The sequence below is a fragment of the Nycticebus coucang genome, chromosome 15, assembly GCF_027406575.1.
Source record: "Nycticebus coucang isolate mNycCou1 chromosome 15, mNycCou1.pri, whole genome shotgun sequence".
Taxonomy (NCBI): Eukaryota; Metazoa; Chordata; class Mammalia; order Primates; family Lorisidae; genus Nycticebus; species Nycticebus coucang.
Window position 1 is genome coordinate 95,769,070 of NC_069794.1, and position 19,326 is coordinate 95,788,395.

At 40.3% G+C, this 19,326-nt stretch overlaps 1 pseudogene; it reads left to right on the top strand.

Annotated features, from left to right (window-relative positions):
- Nucleotides 1-583: 583 nt before the first annotated feature.
- LOC128567126 (uncharacterized) lies at nucleotides 584-695 on the top strand (annotated as a pseudogene).
- Nucleotides 696-19,326: the final 18,631 nt, after the last annotated feature.

Below are 19,326 nucleotides of genomic sequence, written 5' to 3' on the forward strand. Positions count from 1 at the left end.
ATCCTGCAAATATCCTAGACTTATTTATTAGTCCTAGTGATTTTTTTTGGTAGATTCTCACGGATTTTCTGTGTTGATGATCAAGCCTAAGTGGCAGAGCGAGATCCTCTTTCAAAAAAGCAGAAACAATAAGATAGTTTTACTTCTTCCTTTCCAATCTGATGCCTTTAGTTTGTTTTTCTTGACGCATCACACTGCTAAAATCTGCACCTAGAACAACGCTGAATAGAAATGACGGTAGTAGACTTTCTTGTCGTCCTCTGTCTTAAGGGAAAGCACTTAATCTTTACTCTGACTCCAGCATGGGTGTCAGTTTTTATACAGGCTTTTTTCAGACTGAGGGAATTCCTTTCTATTCCTAGTTTTCTGCATGTATTTTCTCAGAAATACATGGTGAAGTTTGTCAAATGCTGCTTCTGCATCTGTTGATATGATGATACCGTTTTTCTTCTTTACACTGTATGGTATGTTTCATCGAATGGTTTTTGAATATTAAATTAACTTTGCATTCCCGAGTAAACCTCGGTTGGTCATGATGTGTATACTTTTTATACTAAGTTGTTGGATTCAGTTTGCTAAAGCTTGGTTGTCTGAACGGAGAGGAGGTTAGCAATCTCCTGGACAATGACAGAGAGGCCTGACAACAGGCATCCGGTTCAGGCATTGACACCCGCCTCCGTTTGCTAAAGTTTTATTATAATTTGGGGGCCTATGTTTATACGGACATGGGTTTATAGTTTTCTTATAGTGTCTTTGGCAGGTTTTGGTAGCTGGATAATGCTTGTCTCACAGAATGTATTGGAAAGGGTACTGTCCTGTTTGATTTTCTGGAGGAATTTTCATGGAAGTGGTATTATATCTTTTTTTACAGAGTCTCACTTTACTGCCCTCAGTAGAGTGCCGTGGCATCACATGGCTCACAGCAACCTCCAGCTCTTGGGCTTACGTGATTCTCTTGCCTCAGCCTCCTGAGTAGCTGGGACTACAGGCACCCGCCACAACGCCCGGCTATTTTTTTTTGTTGTTGCAGTTTGGCCGGGGCTGGGTTTGAACCCACCACCCTCGGCATATGGGGCCGGCGCCCTACTCACTGAGCCACAGGCGCCGCCCTATTATATCTTTTTTAACTGTCTGGTAGAATATACCAGTGTATTCATCTTGGCATTTTCTTTATAAGAAAGTTTCTAACTGTAGATCATATTATAATAATATTATACAGAGAGTAGAGCCTTAATAGTTGACCACCTCTCCACATTGACCACCTACTTAAGTTGACCTCTTTTCCATAGATTGGATCACATGTACCATAGGCAAAGTTTCTCATGCTGACCATCTCTGTATGTTGACCAGTATGTTAAAGTCTCTTGGGTGACCAACTTACAGTGGTTCTTCTGTATACATAATTATAATTTTTTTTTATTTCAGGTTAATGTGAGGGTACAAACAACTGGGTTTAATATTTGCACTTGTTAGGTAGCATCCCTCCAGCAGTTGTGTCCTGTATCCAGGAGATGTTCCATGGACCTTTACACTGTGCCCATTAGGTGGGAGCACATGAACCCTCTCTCCCCCCTCCACTCCCCCAAATTGAATTGATGGAGTTTTTCCTCTTATGTGGGTGTGTATTAGTCGTCTACTGGCTTCAGATCTGTATTCAGTACATTGGATTCCTGCTTTTCCATTCCTGTGATACTTTACTAAGAATGTAATTCAACTCCATCCAGGTTAAAATGATAAATTATTAACTATAGATTTTCTCTAAGGGATATAGATCAATTCCTCTAATAATTTTCTCTAAATAGATTATTTCTTCTTCAGTGAACTTTGGCAGTTTGTATCTTTTAAGAGATTTAGTCGTTTTTATCAAAATTGTTGAAATTATTGACATGAAATTCCTTCTAATAATTAGTCATCAAGTACTCGTGGAATCTGCAGTGGTAGTCATGTCAGGGCTGCCATTTCGCTGTTTGTTTTTTGTCTCATCTATGCTTTTATTTCCCTATTTCTAATTTCTTCTTTTTTATCTATTTATTGTTTTTAGAGACAGAGTCTCACTTTGTCACCCTTGGTAAAGTGCTGTCAGAGCTCACAGCGACCTTCATCTCCTGGGCTTACGCGATTCTCTTGCCTCAGCCTCCCAGTAGCTGGGACTACAGGCGCCCGCCACAACGCCCGGCTATTATTTATTGCAATTTGGCTGGGGCTGCGTTTGAACCCACCACCCTTAGTATATGGGGCCGGCCCCCTACTCACTGAGCCGTAGGCGCTGCCCTTCTTTTTATTTTTAAATTAGATATTTTGGAGTATTCCATCATTTTTTTCTTGGCTTTATAGCCAGAACCCTTTGCTTGATTTTTATTACTTCTCCATGTATTACTGTATCTATCAGTGTCTTATCTACTTAGAGTTAATCTAACTTACTTCACAGAGAAGATAGGAATCTTACAACAGTACGTCTCCACTTGCCGTCATTCCTCCAGCCTTTGGGCTCATTGAGTCATATAGATGACATTTTTATGTTTTACCTCATTTACACATTGCTACTTTTGCTCCAAACAACTTTATGTCTTTTAAAGAAATTGAAATATCTTTTTCAATTTTTATTTATTTATTTATTTATTTTTATTATTGTTGGGGATTCATTGAGGGTACAATAAACCAGGTTACACTGATTGCATTTGTTAGGTAAAGTCCCTCTTGCAATCGTGTCTTGCCCCCAAAAGTTGTGGGACACATCAAGGCCCCACCCACCTCCCTCCTTCTTTCTCTCTCTTCTCTCCCCTTCCCCCAGCCCCACCATGACCTTAATTGTCATTAATTGTCCTTATAACAAAATTGAGTACATAGGATTCATGCTTCTCCATTCTTTTTTTTTTTTTTTTTTATTGTTGGGGATTCATTGAGGGTACAATAAGCCAGGTTACACTGATTGCAATTGTTAGGTAAAGTCCCTCTTGCAATCATGTCTTGCCCCCATAAAGTGTGACACACACCAAGGCCCCACCCACCTCCCTCCTTCCCTCTTTCTGTTTCCCCCCCATAACCATAATTGTCATTAATTGACCTCATATCAAAATTGAGTACATAGGATTCATGCTTCTCCATTCTTGTGATGCTTTACTAAGAATAATGTCTTCCACGTCCATCCAGGTTAATACGAAGGATGTAAAGTCTCCATTTTTTTTAATGGCTGAATAGTATTCCATGGTATACATATACCACAGCTTGTTAATCCATTCCTGGGTTGGTGGGCATTTAGGCTCTTTCCACATTTTGGCGATTGTAAATTGAGCTGCAATAAACAATCTAGTACAAGTGTCCTTAGGATAAAAGGATTTTTTTCCTTCTGGGTAGATGCCCAGTAATGGGATTGCAGGATCAAATGGGAGGTCTAGCCTGAGTGCTTTGAGGTTTCTTCATACTTCCTTCCAGAAAGGTTGTACTAGTTTGCAGTCCCACCAGCAGTGTAGAAATGTTCCCTTCTCTCCACATCCACGCCAGCATCTGCAGTTTTGAGATTTTGTGATGTGGGCCATTCTCACTGGGGTTAGATGGTATCTCAGGGTAGTTTTGATTTGCATTTCTCTAATAGATAGGGATGATGAACATTTTTTCATAGGTTTGTTACCCATTCGTCTTTCTTCTTTAGAGAAAGTTCTATTCATGTCTCTTGCTCATTGATATATGGGATTGTTGGCCTTTTTAATGTGGATTAATTTGAGTTCTCTATAGATCCTAGTTATCAAGCTTTTGTTTGATTGAAAATATGCAAATATCCTTTCCCATTGTGTAGGTTGTCTTTGCTTTGGTTGTTGTCTCCTTAGCTGTACAGAAGCTTTTCAGTTTAATGAAGTCCCATTTGTTTATTTTTGTTGTTGTTGCAATTGCCATGGCAGTCTTCTTCATGAAGTCTTTCCCCAGGCCAATATCTTCCGGTGTTTTTCCTATCCTTTCTTTGAGGATTTTTATTGTTTCATGCCTTAAATTTAAGTCCTTTATCCATCTTGAATCAATTTTTATGAATGGGGAAAGGTGTGGGTCCAGTTTCAGTCTTTTACATGTGGATATCCAGTTCTCCCAGCACCATTTATTGAATAGGGAGTCTTTCCCCCAAGGTATGTTCTTGTTTGCTTTGTCAAAGATTAGGTGTTTAAAAGATGTTAGTTTCATTTCCTGGTTTTCTATTCAATTCCGAGTGTCTATGTCTCTATTTTTGTGCCAGTCTCACTGCTGCTTGTACTTACGGCTGCCGGTGGGATTAGGTCAATCTAACACACGCAACCACTTGCCAGTTTTCTACGGTTTTTGTCCTCCTCTTGGGGTCCAGAAGTCCCTTGCTGACTCCCTGTATCCTCAAAGGGATGATTATAGGCAGATCCCACCAGCCAGAGATGCCTGGAATCTTATCTCCCCAGACTCACCGTTGTAGGGAAGCTGTTACTCGCCGCCATCTTGCTCCACCCATCTATGCTCAAGGGCCTAAATAAACAGTCTTGAAGCTATTGTTTTCATTGGCCCCTGAAGTACACAGTAGCCACTCTCACAATATTTGTAAATTGTCATCAACTGCTTCAAAATGATTCCAATTACAAACTTTCTCACAAAGAACCTTGGGTCAAAGTTAATTATTCAATCAGAGCTTTTAGTACACCCAAAAAGTTTATTTGTATTCAAATTACCTTCTTTTGAGTGTCATCCATGATATGTAACTAGATTCAAAAAATTACTTCTTATTCTTTTTTTACTGTGAAAAAACATGTCACATAAAATTTACCATCCTAATCATTTTTTTGTTTGTTTTTACGTATGCATGTGTTTATTAGGTTTCCATTTTTTTGCCTTCAGAAAATTAAAAAGGCTTAAAATTTAATAATAATAACCATGTTTAAGATAAGGACTAGAAACAAAAGCCTTGTAAAGAATGAATGAACATAAATACATCCAGAAAAGGAACCAGACAATTGCTATATCAAAGCATTCTAATCATTTGGAAGTGTACAGTTCAGTGATATTAAGTAATTCACATTGTTGGGAAATAGATTTCCAGAAGTTTTTCAACTTGCAAAACTGAGATTCTTTGCCCGTTGAACAATGCACCCTCTCCGCTGCCTCCAGCCCCTGGTCACTGCCACTCTACTTTCTGTCTCTATGAATTGGACTACTTTAGAAACCTCACGTGAGCAGACTCACAGAGTATTTATCTTTTTGTTACTGGCTTATTAAGTTAGCATGATGTCCTTAAGGTCCATACCTGTTGTAGTATGTAACAGGATTTCTTTCCTTTTTAGGGTTGAATTATCATCTGCTATATGGACAGACCACGTTTTGTCTATCCATTCAGCCCTCCATGTGCACTGTGCTGTTTCCACCTCTCAACCATAGAGAATCCGGCTGTTATGAATATGGGTCTGCAAATATCTCTTCACCATACTGATTTCTAATCCTTGGTATGTATTCCCAGAAGCGGGATTGCTGAATTGTATGTGGTAATTCTATTTTTAATTTTTCAAGGAACTTCCACGTTGTCTTCCACAGCAGCTGCACCATTTTGCAGTCCCATCAAAGTGCACAAGAGTTCAAATTTCTCCAACTCCTCACTAACATTTAATACTTTCTGTTTATTATTCTTTTGATAATAACCACCCAAATGTGTGTGTGAGGTGATAGCTCGTTGTAGTCTTGATTTGCATTTTTCTAATCAGCGATATTGAGCATCTTTTCTGATGCTTGTTGACACTTTTATATCATCTTTAGAGCGAGTGCTGAAGTTTTGGCCAACTTTCTAACTAGTTCATTTGATTTTTGGGCATGTGCATGGTTGAGTTGTAGGATTTTATTTTTTAGTATATTCTGTATATTATTTCTTTAATAACTATATGATTTGCAAACATTTTGCAAAGGTTGCCTTTTCACCCTATTGATTGCTTCCTTTGATGCACAGAATTTTTAAGTTTGCTATTTTGCCATTTGTATATTTTATCTTTTGTTGCCTGTGGTTTTGTTGTTGTATTCAAATCATCACCAAGACCAATATTAAGAAATTGTTCCCCTGTACTTTCTCCTAGGGGGTTTATATTTTGGCCTTTGATCCATTTTAAGTTAACCTTTGTGTATGGTGTAAGATAAAGGCCTGACTTCCTTCTTTTGCATGTGGATATTTAATTTTTCTGATACCATTTGTTGAAGAGAATTGTCCTTTCTTCATAGAGTGGTGTTGGTACCCTTGTCAAGATCATTTGACCACATATATGAAGGTTTATTTTTTGCATTCTTTTCTCTGTTCCATTGGTCTATATATCTACCTTTATGCCAGTACCAGACTGTTTTGATTACTATAGCTTTGGAATATATTTAAACCAGGAAGTATAAATCCTCTCACTTTGCTCTTTTTCAAAATTGTTCTGACTGTTCATGATCCTTTAAGATTCCTATGATTTTTAGAATTAATTTTTCTATTTCTGCAAAAAATGTCATTGGTATTTTGATAGAAATTGCACCAAATCTGTAATCACTTTGAGTAATATGGCCATCTTAACAACATTAAGTTCACAGACATGGAATATCATTTACTTATGCCTTATTTATTTCTTTCAGTAATATCTTATAACTTATAGTGTACAAGTCTTTTACCTTTTTGTCTGGGACTATTCCTAAGTATGTTCTCCTTTTTGATTATAAGTAAAATTGTTTTCTTAATTTCCTTTTCAGATTGTTCATTGTTAGTATACAGAAACTACTTTTTCTTAATAGTATTAAATTAAAGATGTGCATGAAACATAAACACAAAGTCAACAGCCTAACTTCTAAAAGAACAGGCACTGAGCATAGCAGCCTATTAACCAAGTACTTTGTCTATCCCCGCCATCTTATATAACACTCATGGGAATATATGTTTATAGAGATAGTATACGAGGAGCATTAGAAGCCAGATATGTAGATATTTGGGCTAGAGGAACTGATCTTGGATTTAATGTAAATATGACAGACCGAAAACAGAACTGGTGGGTCCAATGATATTTTAGCAGACAGAATAACGGCCGACACTTACAAAAACTGCTATCTAGCAGGCACTGTTCTCAGTTTCCTACATATCGGTCATGACTGAGTGAACTGGCTTCTGATTATTGCGAACCTCCAATAGTCCCTCTTTCACTTGGCTCCTTCATGAGAATAGGACCCAGTCAAGGCACAGACACCAGAGTCTACATATAATCAACCTGAGATTTATTGTCAGTTGGACCAAGCTTGAACATAAACTTTAAGCATTGAGTCTAGAGAAAATACTTTGTATTTTTTTTGTGTGTGTGTGGTAATGCCATGTTTTAAAGTTTAACACTTCATTCTTAATTTGAAAATGTTCTCCTATTTTCAAATGCACCAGGACAAGGCAGAGTCACGGAATGTGATCGTCGCCCCTCTTCCTCTCCTTTTTTCCTCTCCTCCTCTTTCTACTCCTCCCTCTTTTTTTCCTTCCTCTTCTTTACTTCTCTCTCTCTCTTTCTGCTAAAGATTTCAAAAACAAATCGCAGGTAACAAGTAATTTTACTCGCACAGAATTCACTGTGCACCTCTGACACAAGGAACATTTTCTTCTGTAACCACAACATCATTATCACACTTAGTCAAGTATCATCTAATATCCAGTTCATTCTTAGCTTTCCAAGGTCATCTAAACATTGCTTTTTTTAATAGGTGGGTTTTTTAGAATAAGGAACCAGAGAAATGCTACACATAAAATCTTTTAAATCTCTTCAATAGGTTTTTGCGTATTTATCAAAACCTCTTTGCAAGTGTGTTTATTGTACAGGGGAAATCCCCCACCACTGAAGTCTTAACATGGTGCATATTTACCCCCTCTACTTCCTAAATGTTTTTCAAGGATGCTAATAATAGACTCTGCAGACCTAAATTTAACTCAGACAGATATTAAAATAAGATTAAAAAAAGGAAAATATATATTAAAAATGTAAGAATGTAAAGGGATGGAGAGATTGGGAAAATGATTATTGTAGAAATCCTAGCATGAGAAAATCCTCTGATTTAAGCAGAAGGCATTGGCTCAAGCAAAGAAGGAGTGTGACGGGCGACCTAACTTTAGGGCAGGGTGTCACCACAGGCAAAGGTTTCAACATTGTGAGTGGTGACAGAAACCAGCAGTGGGTGAACTCTACGTAATGGATGTTGAGGCGTATAGTGGATGATGTTCTTAATAGCAATTTTTGCAAAACATTGCGAAAATGTTCTAAAGAGAGGGTGCTTCATGTTACACCAGAAGTCGAGAAGACTGACATTCAGGGGACAAAAGGAAAAGAACCCCCCACCCCCCAAGGAAGGAGCAGCCAGAGAGCTGGGAGAGAAACAGCAGGCACAGGAAGCAGAGGCCACGAGAGGAGGCTCTGGAGACTGACCAGTGGCCATTGCGTTCACAAGGAGACTGGACCTGAGCTGCAGTAGGGGTTTAGCTGCAGGGCGAGAGGAAGTGCACAGGAGAGAACAGGCAGGTCTTTCCAGAAGAATGATTCTCAGGGGAGAGTGGGAGGAAGGAAGCAGGATTGAGGGAAGAATGGATTTTTTAAGCTGGGAAAAATAACAAGCATATTTGATGAAAAGAAGCCAGTATAAAGAGTCCAGTTGGAACTTGTGAGGAGAAAAAACTTAAAAAGGAATTCAGTGATGGTTTTGTACACTAAGTGCTTTATATATTTTTATTTAATTCATACAATATTAATATTATCCCCAGTTTATAGAGAAAGAACTTGAATACCAGAGAATAGATGTTGTGCAGCTGAATCCGTGCCTGTCTGACTCCAGACTTTGTGTTTTCTAAAAATGATCTTGAAAAATTACACAGGAAATTCAAGGATGTGCTTTCTTGTAAAATGTCTGACGGTCTTAACACAATAACTAAGAAAATACCGTGAAGGCTATGTTAACCAGTTAGATGAAAATATTTCAAATTGTGTATAAAACCAGCACATTGTGCCCCATGATTGCATTAATGTACACAGCTATCATTTAATAAAAATAAAATAAAATAAAATCCTGACGGATGTAGAGCCCACTATTAGTCACTGGCTTAGATGCTCTCAGATGTAGACGTAACTGTTTTTGTTTTTGGTTATTTTTGAGGGAGGACTTAACTGTGTTTTTGTTTTTGGTTATTTTTGAGGCAGGATCTTGCTCTGTTGCCCAGGTTTGGAGTGCAATAGCGTCATCATAGCTTACTGCAGCCTCACCCTGGGCTCAACTGATCCTCTTGCCTCAGACTCCCTAGTAGCTGGGCTACCTGGGGCTGGAGTGCCCAACACCATGCCTGGCTGTTTTTTATGTTTTGTAGAGACAGGGTCTTGCTCTTGCCAAGGCTGGTCTCAAACTCCTGTACACAAGTGATCCTCCTGCCTGGGCCCCCCAAAGTGCTGGGATTACAAGTGTGAGCACTGCACCTAGCCTACATGTGTCATTTTTAAAAATATTGGGCTCACACTATTACCTTGTAGTGTCTTCCAGTCATTTGAGATCCAAAGTCCTTGGACCCATTGGACCAAAGTTTATTGGGAAAATCGGTTATTTATAGGATCTCAAAATTTCTCCCTATGTAGGGGAAACCATTTTAATGAGTGATCTAAAGTTTGCATCACCACCACTGAGACAGACACAGGGAGCTTCCTGACGGCATGCATGGAGGACATAGCGTTTATGTGACATTTTAACTGCAGCCAGATGTTATATAATTGTTGTTTTGATTTGCATTTCTCTGATGATCAGGGATGTTAAGAATTTTTTTATATACTTGGTGATGTGTAAATTTTTTTTTTATCTCTTCTTTTGATAAATTCAATTCAAATCTTTTGCCCATTTTTTAATTTTTTTTGTTTTGTTATTGAGTTGTTTGAGTTCCCTGTATATTCTGGTTATTAATCCCCTGCCAGTCTAATCATTTGCAAATATTTTCTCCTATTCCATGCATTGTCTGTTCACTTTTTTTTTTCCCTGTGGAATTTTTAGCACGAGGGGACCCTATTTGTCTATTTCTGCTTTGGCTGTCTGTTCGTTTGAGGACTCACTTAAGGTATCTTTGCTCAGACCACTGTCCAAAGGCATTTTCCCAAGGTTTTCTTCCAGTAGTTTCATAGTTACAGGTCTTACGTTTAAGTCTTTTAGCCATTTTGATTTGATTTTTGTGTATAGTGAGAAATAGGGGTCTGGTTTCATTCTTAGACAAGATGTATATCCAATTTTTTCAGAGCAATTTATTGAAGAAACTTCCTTTCCCTGGTGGATGTTCTTGGCACCATCATTGAAAATGAGTTGATCATAAATGGATGAGTTTATGTCAGGGCTCTTTAGACTGATCCATTGGTCTACAAGTCTGATTTTATCTCAGTATCATGCAGTTTGGTTACTATAGCTTTAGAGTAGAATTGGAAATCAGGTACTGTGGTACCTCTAGCTTTACTCTTTTTGCTGAGTATGGCTTTGGCTATTTGGGTTCCAACAGTATTTTCTTCTAGTACTTTTATAGTTTTGATATTAGACACTTAGCTCTTTACTTCATTTGTTATTTATGCATGAACATGGAGTGCAGAACAGATTTAATTTTATTTTTATCCAAATAGGTAGCCAATTGTCACAGTAATGTTTATTATTTCTTCCTTGATTTGACACAAATAAACTCTTACGTATATATATAATTTTTTGATTCTACTGATATGTGTGTATATATTCTATTGACTTGTCTATTTTTGTACCATTACTATACTTTAATAATTGCTATAGTTTGTAGTCCCTTTGAGATATTGAAGTCTCTTCTGCTGGGTCTTATCTCAAAGTTTTGTTAGCTATTTTGATGCTTTCTCTCTTGATGGGCTTGAGAATGAGTTGTCTAGCTTTATAAAAATCCCATTGGAGTTTTGTTTGGAATTGTATTGAGTTTCTAGGTAAATTTAGAGAAAACTGACAGCTTTCTAATATTCAGACTGTCCAATGAAAGAGGGAATATTTTTCACCACATGTTTAGGTCTTCTTTCATAACTTATATAGTGATTTTTTTTAAACATATCGTTTCTCATCCTAAGTCTTGAAAATGTCTTGCTAGTTTATTTCTAATTATTTTGCAAGTTTATAAGTTTTTGTAAGTTATTATGTGAGTCGATTGAACCATTTTCCTCTGACATTTCTAGTTGGTTTTCATGGTACATATAAAGGAAAACTAGTAATTTTTGTATGTTGACTGCATATATCTGAAGTAAATGCTCATTTTTTCTTACTGTTTTTCAGTTGATTCTCTTGTATTTCCAGGTAGATGTTTTTATCATCCACGAAAGCCTCATCTATTAGCATCTATGGTACGTTGCTTCCCTGTGAGCATTAAGTTTGAGAATTCAGAACGTTAGCATGGAAATTTATGGGAGCTATAAAAAGTTTTAGTTTTAAGGATAATATAAACTGTATTAAGTGAACAGGAGATTTCAAAGTCGACTTTTAATCCATCGTATAAAATTTATATCATATATATATTTTATCCAGGCATTGGAATAATCGTCACTCAAAATTCTTTAAAAAATAAGCCACCATGAAATAGAACTATGCCTTAAAATTAACATTCCACGTAGAAAGTATTAGATTTTGTTTTTAGCTAAAATCAGTAGAACGTTGAGAATTTTTTTCAACACTTCTTCAACAAATTATCTACCATTATCTAGTAATAATCCATCAATAGCTATGATTTAAGTTTTTGAGAAGGCTTACATATTTGAACAGAGGCATTAAAGATCTTTTGAATGTGGTTTCAATTTTCCAGTGGAAAGTACAGACCAAATAAAATGTACATACGATTTTTTAAACAAAAGCTTGAAATTTGAGTACATCTATGGACAGTTTGTGTTTTATAGTCAGATCAGCATCTCTAAGACTCCACTTGCTAATTAACAGCAAACAGTTGAGAAACAGATGATGAAAATTTAAAAAGAGAGCCTTTATGCTAAAACATGCACTATCATATTTTTATGTAAACATGTTTTAAAATATTTTGTATTTTTTTCTCTAAGGAAAACAGTGAACTACTTTCATCATGTTCCACCAATCTTTATTTTTAAAACATTTTTTACCTTATTTCAACTCTCCTGACCATTCTCAATATTCTGAAACAAAAGTGATTAAAATGATCAAATAAAATAAGAAGATCTGTTGGCTTCTTTTGTTTTCCTAGAGCAGAGAGCCAGTATAGAGGACATTAGTCCAGTGCTCAAAACTGGCTTAGTTCTGGTCAGCGCCTGTGGCTCAGAGGAGTAGGGCGCTGGCCCCACATGTTGGAGGTGGCAGGTTCAAACCCAGCCCTGGCCAAAAACTGCAAAAAAAAAAACCCAAAACAAAAAACTGGTTTAGTTCTCCCTTGCTGCACTCAGGGCTTAACAGTGGGGATTCTATTTAATCTCCCAGTATGAAGTCTTTTTTTTTAGAGACAGGGTCTTACTTTATTGCCCTCCGTAGAGTGCTGTGGCATCCCAGCTCACAGCAACCTCCAACTCCTGGGCTTAGGTGATTCTCTTGCCTCAGCCTCCTGAGTAGCTGGGACTACAGGCATCTGCCACAACGCCCAGCTATTTTTGGTTCAGTTTGGCCGGGGCCGGGTTTAAACCTGCCACACTCGGTATATGGAGCCAGTGGAGCCAGTGGGTGCCACCCAGTATTTTGACTTCATGGACATAACCATAGTGATTTTGTAGCAAAAGCTAAACAAAAAAATCACCTGGGGCCCAAACTCACTCCTCATTCCATTTTTCAATACAATTACCATAAGAAAAGGAGCTCTGGAAAAATAGAAGGGACAAAGAGGAATAAATGAAAAGGTGAATACAGCCCCTGCTTCGGCTCAGCCATAAAGCCTGACAGAAAAGAAACTGGGGAATGAGAGTAGAAAATTTCTTAGAGGAAAGAAAGTAAGGGAATGCGGATGAATATAGGGAAAGTGGTGGGGAAGATTTTTTTTAAACTTCAGTATATCAACCTAAGTCAAGCATTTCTTTTCTTTTTATCACTTTAAAAGGGTACTTACGGGAACTTGAAATTACAGAGTGATCATAGAACATGATAAAGGGTGTCACACTGTTTTCCATTTCCATCCATGAAGACTAAGGCATCAGTTTGTAAAATCATTAAAACACTTCCCCCAATTCTCCCTTCTGGCATTTTTATCACTAATCCTCTTTCCAACTTCTGTAGGAGGCACCTGTGAGAAATACTTTGGCAATAAGGGATTGGGGAAGGGATTGAACATCATTGGCTCTGGTTAGTGAGATGCTCGAGAGCAGGAAACGATGTACAGCCTTGGTCAGCAGCCTCCACACCTGTGGCCTACGTGGCCAAGGGATTGCGCAGGGAGAGGGGCTCCCCCTCTGGCTCTGCTTCTTGCTCAGAGGTCGCCTGATGACGCTCCCTTACTAAGACTGCTGCTGAGATGCTTGCTCCTACTAATATTAACTTGGCATCTAAGGTGCTTCAGCGCCTGAGAATTGAACGAGACCTACCTGAGTAAGCTGCAGCAGCTGCCGTGTCCAGACAGTTTTGGGGCCAGGGTGGAGACCTAGCATCCCAGCTCCAACCAGGCCCTGGGTCGGGCTGGAGACATGGTGTCCTGGGCTTCAACAAATGGCCACAAAGATGAGGTAGTGGATGCGAACCCAAAAAGGAAATAGTAAGATAGGGAAGGAACCTTTCACTGCCTTCCCCTGTATCTTCACCCATTGTCAGCAGGAAGTAGTTTTGGATAAGAAGAGGAAGAAGTTTAGTATGAGAAGTTTGAGATAAGAAATATAAGAAGTAGGAGGAGTTCAAAGTAAGATGATAAGAAGTATGTAAGAACTTTGTAAGAAGCAGATGATATGTAGTTGTGCTCAGGGGTTAGTGCCCTCAGCTGGTTGTGCACAAGTCCCTGATGGGACGCCAGGGGGTAGAGTCCCTATGTGGTTATACACTAATCCCTGATGGGACGCCAGGGGATAGAGTCCCTATCTAGTTGTGCATGAGTCCCCATGGGATGCCAGGGGATAGAGTCCCTATCTGGTTATGCACTAGTCCCTGATGGGATGCCAGGGGATAGAGTCCCTATCTGGTTATGCATGAGTCCCCATGGGATGCCAGGGGATAGAGTCCCTATCTGGTTATGCACTAGTCCCTGATGGGACGCCAGGGGATAGAGTCCCTATCTAGTTGTGCGTGAGTCCCCATGGGACGCCAGGGGATAGAGTCCCTATCTAGTTGTGCACAAGTCCCTGATGGGACGCCAGGGGATAGAGTCCCTATCTAGTTGTGCATGAGTCCCCATGGGACGCCAGGGGATAGAGTCCCTATCTAGTTGTGCATGAGTCCCCATGGGATGCCAGGGGATAGAGTCCCTATCTGGTTATGCACTAGTCCCTGATGGGATGCCAGGGGGTAGAGTCCCTATCTGGTTGTGCAGGAGTCCCCGATGGGATGCCAGGGGATAGAGTCCCTATCTAGTTGTGCATGAGTCCCCATGGGATGCCAGGGGATAGAGTCCCTATCTGGTTATGCACTAGTCCCTGATGGGACGCCAGGGGATAGAGTCCCTATCTAGTTGTGCATGAGTCCCCATGGGATGCCAGGGGATAGAGTCCCTATCTGGTTATGCACTAGTCCCTGATGGGACGCCAGGGGATAGAGTCCCTATCTAGTTGTGCATGAGTCCCCATGGGATGCCAGGGGATAGAGTCCCTATCTGGTTATGCACTAGTCCCTGATGGGACGCCAGGGGATAGAGTCCCTATCTAGTTGTGCATGAGTCCCCATGGGATGCCAGGGGATAGAGTCCCTATCTGGTTATGCACTAGTCCCTGATGGGACGCCAGGGGATAGAGTCCCTATCTAGTTGTGCATGAGTCCCCATGGGATGCCAGGGGATAGAGTCCCTATCTGGTTATGCACTAGTCCCTGATGGGACGCCAGGGGATAGAGTCCCTATCTGGTTGTGGAGGAGTCCCTGAAGGGACGCCAGGGTTTAGAGTCCCCACTCATTGGAATGGGGGAGAGTCCTCGTTCATCATAATTCAACTAGCAAGGGCCACAAGGAAAGCAGGACCTTTGTTCATCTGTTAAGTGGTAAAAGGTGGTGAAAGCAGTAAGATCTTCACTAGCAAAGGCCATAAGAAAAGCGAGACCTTTGTTTTCCGTTACAATTCATAAAGCAAAGGAAACACTCCACAAGGAAAGCGGGACCTTTGTTCACCAGTTAACACGATTTACTATAGATGAGATGCAGAAAGTATAAGAAGTTTGAGATAAGAAGTAAAAAGTGTGTGTTGCGTGCAGGGGTTAGAGTTCCCGTCGGAGTGTATGTTGGAAATGGTAAAGAGTGTGGGAGAGCGCGGACTGAAGGCAGAGAAGTAGCAAAAGGTGGTGAAAGCAGTAAGATCTTAAAAAAAATAAAACATGAGATGGAAATAAGAATCGTGACCATTTCACTTAGAAGAACAGTGGTATGAACCCCTAATTAATACGCAAAAGGGGGGAATATGTGGGAGGCACCTGAGAGAAATACTTTTGCAATAAGGGATTGGGAAAGAGATTTAACCTGAGTTGGGGCTGAAGACGCAGCATCCTGAGCTCCTACATTTCAATACTATAAGGCATAGCTACACAAATAATCAAAGTAGTTCAGGAAACCAAGGAGCTTTTAAATTTTTCCCTCCAAGGAAAAGGATACTCTTCAGTGGTTAGATTTTATAATCAGAAATGGAGATTAAAAAATACAGCAAATTGCCCTGATGAAAATAAGCGTAGGCAGCTTGAAAATCCGTGGTATCTATCACTCTGAAACCTAAGGGTTCACAAAAGCTACAATAATCAGAATAAATGATGTCAACTCTTTTAAAGTCCAGTTTTGATTTTTTAAATCTGCCCATATCATGAATTTCCTTTTGACGATAAACTGATTATTCAGATGAAACTAAATAACTGAGTATTAAGACGGAACCAGGTAAAATGGTTAATATGTCCAGAAAGAATTGATTTTCTGTTGAGCGGTGGAATTGTAAAGAGGGGAAACACACAGCCGATCACCTGTGGACCAGCAGGGGTGATTCAATGCTTTGAACTTCTGTTTTCCCTCCTTTGCTCACTTTTCCCTGTTTTTCTTCACTAAGCTTCATATTGCTTCCTGAGCTTCACAGGAGCTGGGAAGGCAGAGCATATAGGATGGCCTGAAAACAGACTGTCCTGTATAAACAATCGTTTTTGGCAATTCAGAGATTTTGGGGCAGTGATACATCTTTTCTCCCCCTGACAATCAAATGTTTAGCCCAAAGTTAGAATAGCATGGATGTTTATTTTTATGACTTGGCATATTCAAACACTACAATTGTATGTTTAGAAAAGGGAATTGGAGCTTTTTTGCTTTTTCTTTCCTGAACCTTTTCTTAGTTCCATTGTTTTCTCTCTTACAGTAGTTTTGTATCTTGGTATATCTCTTCAGCATCTGTTTCTCCTCAATCATAACTTTCACTCAAGAATAATAACTCTTTGGTGTCTTTGGATATGTTTTGTTTTGCTCCCACCTATGAACTTCACCAGGGTGCACTGAAGGTTAACAGCTCCATTTCTGGAATTCTATTGGATCTCTTTTAGAGAAAAGTGCCAAAGAACATAAGCAGGTCTCAAATGCATCTGGGCTCTGCCAAGTCCTTGGAGGAAGGCTCCCCATATCTGTGCCTCCTGCCAGGTCCCTCTGTTCCCCACAATTCCACATAGAAACTTGGATCATTTGCTCACATGGGAAAGGAAACTGGATTAATAGAAGTGCCTGAGTACTTGTTTATCTAACGTCACTCTACCTTGTCCATTGACAGGTATAAAAATGCCTTTCACTTCAGCGAGCTTTCTACCCCCTTGCCTTCTCCATCCCACATCACACAGAGTCCTGAATGTTTCCAGCGCTCATGTTTAAATGCTCCCATTAATTGCCAGAACAACCAGAGTTGCTCAAAGAACTTTCCCCATAGTTGTTGAAATAGTAGAAAGGTTAGGTGAATGCCAAAAGCATTGCTGGAAGTAGGTGGTTGGGGGACCTTTCAGCAAGGCTTTGTCCTGGGGCCCTGGGTCAGGGGTCACTCTGTTAACATGCCATCTTTCCTGTAACACTAGCCCCTCTGTTTGCTTCAGTTCTGACTCCTTCTGTTGCAAGAGGCAATCACCCCAACCTCAAGTGCTTCAAGCAGGGGACTTTAATTGGTTTACAGAAATGAAAGCTCAGAGGTGGGGCTGTCTTCTTATGCTGATAAACGTAAGGCTCAAATGTGCCGTAAGGCCACTGCTTTCTCTGTATGCACCTGCTGGCTTTTCTCCTGTGAGTGCTTTCTCTCTATGGGTGGTGGCTCCTTCATCGGCAGGCTCTCCTGTCCGGCTCACAAGATGCCTGTAGAAGCTCCAGAATTTATCTCTTTTCAGCTTCACTTGCCCAGGGGCCATTGCAGTCAGGCATTTGGTAATAGAAGAGTTAGACTCATGCAACTGGGTTTTCTGTGTATTTGGAAAAAGGAGAAGTTCTGGAAATTGGCTATGCCCTTTACCCAGAAGCCCCCGCAGAGCCACCCTGTGCCCTGTAGCCCCAGTTAGTATGTGACGACACAGTCTTGATTCATATCAATGTTCTTCATCTTCCCTGGAACCAAATGCTTCAAGGGAGGCTAGACCCATCTCATCTTGGAGTGAATTCTGTTCACCCAAGACTCTCATGACCATAATTGATTAGCAAAGAACATGTGGCATGATTTCTGGCCAAGGATATGTGAGAGGAAGTCAGATGAAGCCTCTTAGGACATGTCTCTTTGCTCTTGAGAAGGAATACACAGGAAGAGAAGGCCTCTTCTACGTGTGATGTTGGCAACTACTGCTGCTGTCCAGTGGCCGTGGGAGAACTAGCCCGAAGACCAAGGACAAAGCTGACATTCAGGGTCACGCAGCAGAAGGTGGAAGGAGCTAACGGCCTTGAGGACACCACTGAGCTGCTACATTAACCAAACCTGGAACCATCCTGCCTTCAGACTTCTTGTGTGTAGGATAATATTTAGAAATAAACATATCCTACATCAAGCACACAAAATGAACTCAGTGTGAGTTTAAAACGACTTGCTATTCTTACAGGGGGACCTGGGCCCCCCTGAGACACGCACAGAGTTAACTTGCCTGGAGTTAAAATTCCACAAACCAATTCTCTGACGTTGTGCACCCCGTTCAGCCTGAGGGCAAAGGGCATGCCACCCTTTCTCAGAGATACGGGCGAGAGGGTTGACGTATGTTATAAACATGATATGACACAATAAATTATTCTTATTGATTAAACTATTTTATGTTGAGTTTTCTTGTTAAAAGAGAACTGGGTCTTTCCTGTTAACGTCATCTCTTGGCTGTTTTGGCCTATGTGCATTGGTTCCATTGTATTTTATGGTGCAGTCAGCCAAAAGCACCCTAAATGGTACTGTGGCACTGTTTCCTGGGTCATGTGCCCATTCCTCACCATTCACTATGGAAACATCATGTGGGAATGGCCCCAGCCTTGAAGATCCAGTCCCGTTCTGCAGTGGGACAGGTTCATCCCATATGACCTCATGGACTGAGTGTGGAGGGAGGGGACGGTTTCCATAAGACAGTGCAATAGATGCTGTGAGACAAAAACATCCCATGTCCAGTGGGCCTTGTCCTTTCGAATGTGCCTTTTATTATACAATGGCCTTACGTCATTAGTATAGAAGGTAGGGAGCTGGCAATCTATCCCTTGGTCTGGTAGCCTAACATACATAGCTTTGGATGTTTTTTTAAACCAAAGGTAGATCTGCTATGCTGTTGGCTCATCTCCATAGCCTATGAAAATGGCTTTGGAACATGAGCTATTCTAAGGCCATAGCAAAGGCCAGTGTGACCCATGGCCAAGACAAAGCACTGAGTTGCTGTATGACTCAGTGCTCCCTAAAGATACTAGAAAAAGTAAGCAGCATATACCATCCCTCAGGCCCAAGGTTTCCTGGCTACTTCTTATACATCCCCTGAATTTCAGTTGGTCTCACAGTTCTGACTCAGCCTGCTATGTGGAACAGTGGAGCCTCAGCTCAGGTTGTGTCTAGTGATTTCAATCCTGCTCTTGGCTGGAATTCCATCTGTCAAGAAAGTTTTGCAGTCAGCCATTTGATAGTGGAAGGCTGAGCCCGTGAAACTGGATTTTCTGTGTATCTGGAAAGAGGAGCAGCCCTGGAGATCTGAAAGGCTCTGTGAAAATTATGGCTTAGTTTTTTTGCTATTGCTGATTCGTTTCTGTTG